Raw genomic sequence first — 12613 nt, 5'->3', positions numbered from 1 at the left:
GCCCGTCAGAGTTGGCAGCAACAAGGGCCAGGTTCAATATCTAGGGGATTCATTCCAATAACACAATGCAAACCGGCTAGAGCCCCCACCCAGTGACCTGGGACAAATATATACCACCACCCGCTGGGCGCCTCCAAGAGGCAATACTTCCCCTCTCGCAAGCACATAGTCTGAGTGTAGCAAAAGCCCTTTTAATAACAGAGAGAAACAATGTGGCATTATGTTGGAGAAACACCACCAACAGGATTCGTAACACAACCCATGAGTAAAAACCCACCCCAAGCAAATTGGGGCATGTCCTTTCCCTTTGGTTCTTGAGTCCAGCAACCCCAAATCACCCAAAGTCCCAAAAGTCCAATGACCCAAAAGTCTCTTTCCCTGGTCAGGGCAGTCCCAGAGTTCAAAAGTTTATCTGCAGAGCTTTACCTCCCAACCTGGGTGGAGATGGGGGGGGGGAGCGAGAGAGGTAAGGGGCACCTTACATGGTCTGAAGCTGACCACCCCACAGCTCCATAGGCCTTTGCTCCGCTCCGCTAGCTGCCCCACGAACTGCTTCGCTCGGCTCCGCTCAGCTGCCCACAAGCAGCTCCCGCCGTCCCACGAACTGCTCCACCAGCCTGTCCACAAGCTAGCCGTCCCACAAACTGCTCCACAATATATCTTCAGGCTCCCCCACTACTTAACACAATGCTCAGTGATTTCAGCTCTCAGTCAGTTCAGCTCTTTGGTGAATTCAGCTTGTAGTAGGGGAGCCTCAGTGCTGGTGCACCATTAGCCCAAAGTGAGCTCAGCAGCCTGTAACTAGACTCCTAATGAAATCAAAATTAGCTCTGATATTCCACAGTGGAGAGAGGAGGAAGTGCAATTAGCATGTAAGGCCCTCACCCAGGGGCCCATGCCACCAAGTATTAATACTTGTCCCCAGCCTCTCTCAATTCACAGAGTTTTGGAACCCATGACGCTTGCCTAGCGAGTGCTACTTAGTTGATGGTGAATCCCTCCATCATAACAAAAGGCCATAATCAAGGTAATAGCAAGTTATTCTTCCTGCCCCAATAACAGAGACACTGGGGATCCCACAGCAGCCAAAGTGACCATTTGGGCAGCTATGGCCTCATTCTAGGCGGGGTGGGTGTGCCTATGCAAATGAGATCTGCCCCTGAAGTTCTTTTCCATAACTTGCCACACCTCACCACCAGATGTCAGGGTGGAGCTCATCCTGACACTGCTTACACTTAGGAAAGGAGGAGCAAATTAGCCTAATGTCTTATTAGTTTGACCATTTAAATGCACATGATTGAGTGCCTGTTTCATAATTAGCAATATATATTGTTCTATTACATTCTCCATAGGCTCAACAAAAAATTATTTTAACATTCAGTTTTCTGCTGAAGATTCTCTACAGAACAGGGAAAAAAGGAAAGTGACAACTGCATTCTCTAAATTGCCTCCAATATCTCTGAAATTACAAGGCACCAGAAGGCCTTGGGCCTCCTTGCATTCAATTACCCCAGTGTAAATCCGGAGTAACACCCATGACTGAGTACAGAATTTGACTCATTCAGTGTAGAGTCAAAGAAAAGTGCAACTCCACAGTAATATATTAACTCAGTGAATGGTTCCCAGTCCCAACACAGGTCTGACACATTCAGGTTAATTTAATGTGAACTGAACATGCAACAGAATCTTCATCAGGATGCCCAAGTGATGGCCTCTCACCCAAATAAAATGAATCTCCCAACTAAGAGCCCAGTCCTGCAAGTCCTGCCAAACATGGAACAGTCTGTCATTCAGGTGTGTGCTCCAATAAGGGGAGTACTTATTGGACTGCTCACACAATTGTGCACTACCTTGGTGAGTAGCGACATGAGTAGTCCCACTGAAGTAAACTGGACTCAGACGCGTGTGAGAGTATACCAGCAGAATTTAAGGGTTTGGGCCTTCAGAAAAGATGCCATATTGGACCTAATTTTGAAACAAACATTCTCAAATTACTCTGAGCCAGATTTTGCCTCTCCTCTGCCCTTCCCTCCCCCTTCCATCAAACTTGCATTGAATAGCACCTTTTTCAGCTCAATTACTTCACATCAAACCTGATAGCTCATTAAGGGCTCATCTGTGGTGGCTTTTTTAGTCAGACCTGAGTAAGGTACATCCCAGACACTACACAGGGAGATATTTCATCCCAGAAAGTTGCAAGTGTCCTTTTAGCTTGGATTTTTTTCCTGCTTTTGTCCTTTTATATTAGATGTTATTTAACTAGATCTTCTTTTGTGTAAATGTAAAATACTGTTCTGTTAATCCCAGAACAAAATCGGATGTGCACCATGATGTAATCGATCTGGCTGTGATGTAGATCATTTAGGTGCGTGCCATGTTAATTGTCTGGATGCTTTATGTGCTCCTAATGTGTTTGCAAGAACCAGATTGTTAAAGCTGGCAAACTCAAGTCTCAATCCTCTCTCATTACAGAAAGGGCCACAATAATCTCACGAATCTGCCTGTGCATCAGTACCGACTTTAGCATTCCAATGTCCTTGTACAATCAGGATATGTTTCTTGTGTACCTTATCGATGATGTCTCGAAGCTGATTGTAAAAATTTTCAATTTGCTCATCATAGTCTGTTGTAGGGGTGTAGACTTGTATCACTGTGATATTAAACAGTACTGCCTTTAGATGGATGGAAATAAGCCTGCTGCACATTGGGTGGCCTCCTAATACTGAATTCTTGATATCTTTATGCAGAAGAAATCCTATGCCGTTGATATGTTTGTCCTCTCCACTGTAATAGAGTACATGGCCTTCTTCTGTTAGTACCCCTCCAAAGTTCTTCCATCTGATTCCTAGGAGGAGCCAGGTGTATTGTTCCATTTTGTACGTAAGTTATTTCAACCTCCCTATTTGTCTCTGTGTCCCTACATTCCATGTGGTTATGGTGATGTTATCTCTTCCACAGATCCTCTTTGTTGGGGTTACACCAGTAGTCTACTTGTCGCATCTGCCCTGGTGGGAAATGGATGACGTCATCATTATTAACTCAGGCTGCGATTGATCTGGTATGGACATCGTTGACTTGATCATATGGTATCTTGGGCAAATTTCTAACCTTGCGGAGCCCATCCCTCTCCAGGCAGCCCCCTTTTAGTCGCCACTTCTGACATGCAGGAGGAGCAGTGGGCCTATTCTTTCCCTGGATCCACAGGGGACAGATTTTGTTCTGGGCTTAACAGAGCTAAAACAAGGAGCTTCCCCAATGCTGATATTGGAAGTGATCACGACTTTGTGATGCAAAATGTTTGGGTGTGGCTAAGGAAAATTGTCAGGCCAAAGTTCACCAGAACCAAGTTTTTCGGTCTCTGAGTCTTTCTAAGTCACACTGCAGTCATTCCAAGCAATGATTGGCGTAAAATCTGCCCTGCTGCTTGCTCTAGAGGAAGACATTGAAACAATGACCAACAATTTCAACGCTGTAATGAATGAGGCAGCAATGCACATCCTTGGGAAACATCATAAGACAACAAAACCATGGGTCACAAATGAAATACTACAAATGTGTGACATTAGAAGAGACCTTAAGAGAGACAAGAACAGCACTGAGGGAGCTGATAAATACAGATCAAGAAAGGAATGAAGGTGGCCAAGGAGATATGGATTGAAAAACAATGCTTTAAAATTGAAGAGTGTATCAATAATAAAAATAGCAAACAAGCCTTCCAGGTTGTAAAAGATCTGAGGAAGGAAAGATGGACCAAAGCTAAAACAATTCAAGACAAAGAAGGGAACTGTCTTACTATAGAAAGGGACATCATCAATAGGTGGACAAACTACTGCTCTGATCTATACAACCACCAGACAAATGGAGATCCTAGTTTCTTAGACAGCCCAGATTCAGAGGAGAATGACAACTTTGCAATACTACATGAAGTGGAGACAGCTGTGAAATCACTCAAGAAGGGAAAGGCTACACATAGTGACAACATCCCAGCTGAACTGATGAAATTCGGAGGAGAAATAGTAATAGATGTAATCACCAAGATCTGCAACAAGATCTGGCGGACCGATGAGTGGCCCTCCACGTGCACACAATCACTAATCATCACTCTCCCAAAGAAAGGCAACCTTCACTTGTGTCAATTACCGGATCATAAGCTTAATTAGCCATCCCAGCAAAGTGATGTTGAAAGTCTTATTGAACACATTGAAGCCACAAGCAGAGAATATCATTGCTGAAGAACAGGATGGCTTTCGTGCTGGAAAAAGTACCACAGAACAGATTTTCAACCTTTGTGTTCTATGTCAGAAGTACTTACAACACCAGCAGGACATCTACCATGCCTTTGTTGACTTCAAGAAGGCATTTGACAGAGTATGGCACGAAGCTCCCTGGGCAACCATGAAGAAGTACAACGTTGGTCGTAAGCTTATTCTTACCATTAAACAACGGTATGCCAAGGCCAGCAGTGCAGTTCTCGTCAATGGCACAATTGGAAAGTGGTTTTGCACCACTGTTGGAGTCCAGCAAGGCTGCCTTCTTTCGCCCATACTGTTCAACATCTACTTGGAGCACATAATGAATGATGCCCCAGAAGATCACATATGCACAGTCTGTATTCGGAGGCAAATAATCTCAAATCTTCGGTTCGCTGATGACACTGTCAGCCTAGCAGGCAGTGAAGATGAACTTGCCAACCTTGTGAAACAATTGGATGAAACCTCTGCAAAATATGGCATGGAAATCAGTGCAGAGAAAACCAAGCTGATGACAGACAAACATGATGGGATCAGCTCACATATCACTGTCAGTGGACAAGAGCTGGAGACAGTGAAACAGTTCAAGTATTTGGGGGCAATCATCACTGATGAAGAATCCAAGGCAGAAATTCGGGCAAGAACTGTGCAAACAGCAGCAGTGGCAAAGCTAAAGCCAATTTGGAGGAATAAGAACATCTCCCTGGAATCCAAACTGAAACTGCTGCATGCATTGGTCATCTCCATTTTTCTGTATGTGTGCGAGACATGAACCCTTATGGCAGAACTTGAACAGAAAATACAGGTAGTAGAAATGAGATACTTATGTAAAATCCTGAGCATCTTCTACTTTGACCACATCACTAATGAAGAGGTCCACAACATCACCACCCAATGCGCTGGGTCATATGAAGATCTCCTGACGACCATGAAGAAGCGCAAGCTGAAGTGATACGGCCATGTAACAAGATCTGGCCTATCCAAGATATCCTCCAAGGGACAGTACAGGGGAAGAGAAGAGGCAGACAGAAGAAGAGATGGATTGACAACATAAAAGTGGACAGAAATGGACTTCGGAGACTCAAGCACTGACACACAATCGTCAAGAGTGGAGACAACTGGTTGATTGCTCATCAGTGATGGTGCCCCAACGACCAATGCGGTTTTGGGAGTGATGATAATGAAGCTACTGTTACTGACTCTTAAAATCAACACATGAATATGTTCTAGCTATTTACTATACTCTATCTAGTATAAGACCATCATTTGCCACAACAACATTACTTGGTCTTGCTATGGGTATCTGAGACAGAGTGCATGGAACGTGTTACTTTTTAAGTTAAAAAGAAATGCCAGTTGTCTAATAAGCTCAGCATGTACTTCCCAGGCCCATGTGCATACTTTATAACTGTTTTGGTTTGATAAAATAGATTTCCCCCCCACATACACACTCCTTCTTGTCCTAGTTTTATTTTTCAAAGTAAACACAATGAAGTTAACAGTTGGCAGCTGGGATCTTCCTTGCCACAAAGTAACAAGAAGAAAAAAGCTGCAGATGTGGGTTTGCGGTGAGAAGAGAAGCTACGGCTGTGAAGTGAAGCTGGAGAGTTACTAACTCTTTTTCTTTAATTTCTTTATAGACATTCACAAAGAAATCAAGAGGAGCGATCAAAAATCAAGTCTGTTGTACAAGTCCTGACTCACAAAGCATGCCTGTGGAAGGTAAGGGGATGAGGGAAAAATGTCATTCAAATCAGTATGAGTAAGGTGGCAGTGGGGGCTGCCCTCTGTGGTAATCAGTTCCAGACTCCGACCCCGTTGTTGCCTTGATGATGCAGGAATTCACCCAGAAATCATTCCAACCCCTTCCTCACTATCAGCAAACAGTGTCGCCTGGAATCCAACAGTCACTGATCAGGGCTGCCTCCTCTTTAGGCTTTGCTGATTCCCATGTGTGGGGCAGGCTCACAGGGACACACGCTCTGACTGCTCTCTGGATCTGTCTTACTGCCTGAGCACAGACCCCAAGCCCGCAGTGCCTCTGTAGCAACATATGCCCTGTCCTAAAGCGTGCAGTCCCTTTTCCAAAATGGCAATCCCATTCTTCCTAATTGGAGTGAGCAGAGCTGGCAACATGTAGTAGGGGCAAGATTTAAAGCCAGCTCCCCATCTGCTCATGCCAGAGCCAAAGGAGATCTCTGGGGGCATGGCCAGTCTTCCTCGAGCTGCTGATCTGTGGAGGGTACACTCCACACACACTTCACAACAGCAGCTACAAAAATATTATTGGCCAGTTTGGCACAGCTATTGTCCATAGTCCTGATCCTGCAAACACTTCTGCATGCTCAGTGACAGTGCTTCCCTTGCACACGTCACACCAGCCCCACACTAACCCTGGACCATTCTTATCAGTCTGCTAGTGCTTTCCAGACATGAAACTGTCATTTCATAAGAACGTCAAGTCATCCCACATACTACAGGCTTTTTGTGTGCCATTTCCCTGCAGGAATATAAGAGTTGAGGTTACTACTCTTAAATGTGGTGGCATGCTAACATAACAATGTCTGTCAGTCTTCAATTGCAACTCTGGGCCCACTTAATTAAAATTAGCTGTGATGCTCTGTACCTCAGTGGAACACCCAGCACCTCCATGTTCACCCTTGTAAGTTTGTCATGACAGGTGTCTTCGGAAGGCTCATGATGCACTGAGCATTGTTGTTACAGTAATGTTATAGTAAGGTTATAATTTCATGTATGTAGTTATGAGGCTGAAAATGTATCCTCATGGCTTAAAATAAGCCCAGGCAAAAACTCTCCAAGAACAGAGAGGCAGTTCACACCTCATTAGGGCATGTACGGGACAAACCCAGCCCAGCCTCACAGGAACAAAGGATGCTGGCCTCAACAGCAACGAAAGAATCTGTTGGACTTTCCAGGGAGTCACCCCCCTTCCTTTGGTCAGTTTGGAACTGCGATGAGGTAATGCTCACCAGACTCTGAATGCGGGGGGCAAAGCCAAGAGGGAAGAAAGAACATGATAAAAGGGAGAGACATTTACCCTGCTCTTCCTCTCTCTTCCACCTACATCTACAAACACCACACCAAGCAACTGAAGCGCTGATCAAAGGGGAGAGCCTGGCTGAAGAGCAACCAGCCAGCCTGTGGTGAGAAGCATCTACGTTTGTAAGGGCATTGAAAGTGTTAAGATCAGCTTCGAATGCATTTTGCTTTTATTTCATTTGAACAAATCTGACTTGTTATGCTTTGACTTATAATCACTTAAAATTTATCTTTGTAGTTAATAAATCCATCCTACCTGAAGCAGTGCGTTTGGTTTTAAGTGTGTCTGAGTCTCCCCTTGGGGTAACAAACCTGGTACATATAGATTTCTTAAACTGACAAACTCATATTAGCTTGCAGCATCCAGGGGGCATAACTGGACACTGCAAGACTGAGGTTCCTAGGGTTGTGTCTGGGACTGGAGATATTGGCTAGTGTTGTTCAGTTGCACAATCCAAGGAGCAGCTTACATGCTAGAGGCTGTGCAAGAACAGTCCAGGAGTAGGGGTTCTCACAGCAGAACAGGGTAAGGGTGGCTTCCAGAGTCAAGGGTTGGAGTGACCTAGCAGATCACCGGTCCAGATAACACCAGAGGGGAACATCACAGTAGCCCAATGAGAGTTTTGCCCAAGAAAAGACTGCAGGACCAGAACCACAAGGTTACTTATTTTTTGGAGGAAATATCGCTATTCCCTGGGCAGACTAGTTATCCATCCAGGTGTATGTGGGCAGTACTGTAGTTGCATGTGGACCTTTGCCATGTGCAGCGGCAGCCACATTATTCCTGTTTAGAACACTTCACATTAACTCCACACAAATCATATTCTTTATCCCCCGCCTCACACCATCCTTAACCAGCTGCTGTGCAAAATAAGGAAAGTGATGCAGTGCATCTCACCACTTCTTCTAACAGAGCTGAATTTATAGCCCTAGCAAAGCGTTCTGCTTATTCTATACAGCTCCTAATAGGCAGTTAAAGCAAACCATCTAGATAAATGTTCTTGCTTTGATTCTATTTTTCATCTTCAATCATCATTGGCTATCCGTAGAGGTCAAGGATGATCTTTCACAGGTTTTATTTTTTATAGGTCCTTTGACTGAGGAGTCTGATCCTTGAGCCACAGGCTCATTGGCAGGTGGTGTTGGAATACAGGGTTGGGCTGTGATTACAGCGTGACAGTTGTCTTTCCTTTCTTTTCTGGTGTTTTTCTGTGACCAGGGCAAGGCAATTTTCCTCAAAAGTGGACATTCCCTCTCTGACAAGTCTTCTCCAGTTATCCCTATCCTGGGCTGCTGTCTCCCAGCGTGTGGCATTGATGCCGCATCTCTTGATGTTTATCTTGAGGGTGTCTTTAAAGCGTTTCTTTTGGCCTCCCCATTTCCTTTCTCCTTTGGTGAGTTGGCAGGGGCGGCCTGTCCATATAGGCAAACTAGGCAGTCATCTAGGGTGCCATGTTAAATGGGGCTCCAAATGCAAAGAAAAAAAAACAAATAAAAATAAAATGAAAAAGATTGAAAAAAAAACCCCAAATAAAATAACAAAGATGTCATTATGTCAATTCCCATGCACATACGGAGGTAATATGAACTATAATTAATTTCTCTACATTTCTGTGAATTTATTAATATGTCAAATCTTTTATTTACTGCAAAAATAAATATTGTAGCAATTTTTTTTTCAATTTGCAACATAGGGTCAAGATGACCCACTCTGCAATTTTGATAAGCAATAACTCAGCCACAATGAAACACCTCCGCCAGCAGCAAGAGCTGCAATGCTAGTGACACCTAACTCAAATATACATCAAGGTCACATAGCCGGAAATTCATGTAGAGCGGAGATATCGTGAGTTGATACATGTCAAATGGTCATTTTAACACACGTCACAGGTAGATGGTTAAGAATGGAGTGAATACCGTAGAAAATTGTGTTTCTTGGTGCCAAAGAATAAAGAATAATGTCTTTCAGCATTATAAATCCAAAATCTGAGTATCTTTAAGTGTTTGTTATTAAACCTTAGTATTATTATCAGGCTGTATAACTATGAACTTTTCTTTGTTATAACTGGCTCACATGTAATAAATAAGGTCCATAAAAGAGAAGTAATAGTGTTAACGCTTAATAGACTATGAAAGTGATGACATCACACTCCAAGCGGGTAACCACGAGGAAGGTGATTACTTTCCAAACAACTGGTGTCAGGTTATAACGTTGAAAAAGGTCATTTTGTTTCCGTGTAAAAACTGTAACTAACTGTTTTAATAGGTAAGTGAGTATGTTACTAATAATTGAACCTTTAAGCAGTGAAAAGACGTGTTGAGATGGCTGCAATGTGGTTTAAATTGCCATCCATGTGGTGTCTCAGCCATCGTTAACGCTATAATGCTTGCAGTCAGGAGCACAGTACATAATATTCAAATGCCCCATGGTAGAAAGAGGAAAAAGAAAACCCTCAGGAGCTGAGTATCATAAATGAAAGGCTGAGAAGGAAAAGGACCAAGCAAAACAGCAGGGATCCTTCCTGAAATATCTTCTCTTTAATCCAAATAAAGATGGAAGCAGTTCACAGCATCCAGATGAAGGAATTTTACTTGGAGAGAAGGTTAGCTCACATCCGCATGGAAGCAGTTTGGAACATCAAGATGAAGGTATATTACTTCGAGATGAGGGTAGCTCACAACCACAAAAAAAGCAGTTTGGAAACTCAAGATGATGGAAACTTCTAGATGAAGGCAGCTCACAGCATCAGACTGATATGGAAGTGGAGAAAATGTATTCACCTTCAGAGACATATGCAGAAATTGAAGTAAATGAAATAGAAGGAAGAAAGGATGAGGAAGTTACAGTATGGGGACCCAGCTTCATGGCCCAGATGTGATGACAGTATGCGGCAAATTCTCATGGAACATGGACCTGAACAAATTCATGAATTTCCCTTCCCTAAGGATGGAAATTAAAGAAAATTCTCTGCTCAGCATTAAAAGAGGAAACTTATTAATGGGGAAAAAATTCGTCGAAACTGGCTACAATATTTAGTGTCGAAGGACTCTGTGTTTTGCTTTTGCTGCAAGTTGTTTAGAAATCAAGCAATTTATACATCGCTTACTGAAAATGATTCGAAGGACTGGAAAAACATATCTTCAATTCTCTCTTCACGGGAAAGAAGTACAGAACATTTGGAATGTTTTCAAAATTTGAAAGAATTTGAATTATGATTGAAAAAAGGAAAAAACGATTGAAGAAAATTTACATGTGATCAAGGAAAAAAGAATATTGGCAAGAAATATTAGAGTGTCGGATTGCTTTAGTGAGAGTTCTCAGTGGGCAAAATTTAGCATTCCGCAGCCACAGTAAAAATGAAAAATTATACACTCCAGGTAATGGAAACTTTAAAATTTGCTGAATACCTAGCTTTGTTTGATCCAGTCATGAAGGAGCATCTACATAAAATTACTGATCATGAAACACAGGTTCATTACTTAGGAAAAAATATGCAGAAGGAACTGATTCAAATCCTAGCAAATGCCATGAAAAAGAAAACTGTAGAAGCTGCCCATTCTGAAAAATAGTTTTCAATAATACTGGACTGTACACCAGATGTGAGTCATTGAACAAATGACGATGAACATTCATTTTGTGGATATGGAAGTCCACAGATGAAGATAATGTTGAAGTGCTTATAAAAGGAACATTTTGGGGTTTTGTACCACTGAAGAAGACGACTGGAGAATTTATGACTGAAACTATTCTACAAGAGTTTGAAACAATGTCATTATCTGTTGAAAACAAGGCTATGATAATAGGAGTAGTATGAAAGGTAAAGACAATGGTGTGCAAAGGAGAATGATAGAAATCAATCCTAGGGCCTTTTTTGTTCCTTGAAGTGTGCATTCTCTGAATTTGGTTGTCAATGACGCTGTTTGGAGGCAAGCAGTTTCTTTGACCTGGTGCAACTTGTTTATGTGGTTTTCTCAGGCTCAGCACGCCATTGGGAGATTGATTCACCATGTGAATTCTCTAACTGTGAAACCACTTAGTCAGACAAGATGGGAGAGTCGCACTGATGCTTTGAAGCCTCTTCACTATGAACTTGGAAACACTTATGATGCCCTAATTGAAATTTCTGATGATACGACCTTTACTGGATCATCTGGCAATATGGCATGTTCAGATGCAGAAGCTCTTGCAAATGGCCTTTCCAAGTTCAAATTTTTGACTTCACTCATTTTGTGGTATAATATCCTTTTCGAGATTAACCTCACTAGAAAGCAGCTTCAGGAAAAGAACTTTAACATACATTCTGCTATTCAAAAACTGCAGCAAACTAAATATTCTGGAGGAATTCAGAAGTGATGAAGGGTTCGAAAGACCACTGGTAGATTCTCTCGAGCTTGCTGAAGAAATAGACTTTATGACAGAATTTGAATCAGAACCAGTTCACATTTGGCAAAAGAAACAGCAGTTTTCGTATGAAGGACGAGACACACCCATTCAGAACCCAAAACAAAGGTTCAAAGTGAATTTCTACTTCACAGTCCTTGATACTGCTATTCACTTGGTTGACAAAAGATTTCAACAGATGCAGCAGCTAGAGTCAGTATTTGGCTTTCTATATTATATCCACAGCTTGCAAAAGAAAACAGCAAAACAGATAAGAGAATTTTGTATAAAACTGGAGTTGGCATTGACTCATGAAAATTCAAAAAAACATTGATGCTACAGATTTGTGTAGTGAGCTTCAGGTTTTCTCAAGACGACTTAAGAAACATTCCACTCCTGAAGAAGTACTGAAGTTTGTTTGTGAAAATAAACTCAGACAGTTTTCCAAACATTTTTATAGCTCTATGCATTCTTTTAACTTTGCCAGTTTCTGTAGTGAGTGGGGAACGTAGCCTCTCAAAGTTAAAATTGATAAAAACATATCTGCGTTCAACAATGGTCCAAGAGAGACTTGTTCGACTTGCCACAGTGTCAATAGAGCATGAAATAGCTGGAAAACTGGATCTAGAAGAACTAGTGACTGAATTTTCAAAACTTAAAGCAAGAAAAGTCATATTTTAAGAGTACAGAGTGTTTTTTTATTCGGAGTGTTTTGTAAATACAGGTTAAAGTTCACTGAAGAGTTTTCTTATTTCTTTCTATATTGGATGTGGTGGTAATGACACTTAAAGCAGGATAGCATAATGGAGGATTTGGGATTTGTAATAATAATTAACATTTTTAATGCATTTTTATTTGAAATCGGACTGAAATATCATCTAGCTGTCGTGTACAAATCTATTCTGAAAATGTTGTCTCTATT

Source organism: Eretmochelys imbricata, chromosome 5 (genome assembly GCF_965152235.1).
Source record: "Eretmochelys imbricata isolate rEreImb1 chromosome 5, rEreImb1.hap1, whole genome shotgun sequence".
NCBI lineage: Eukaryota > Metazoa > Chordata > Testudines > Cheloniidae > Eretmochelys > Eretmochelys imbricata.
The sequence above is the reverse complement of the archived record's forward strand: the minus strand, read 5'-3'. Positions refer to the sequence as shown.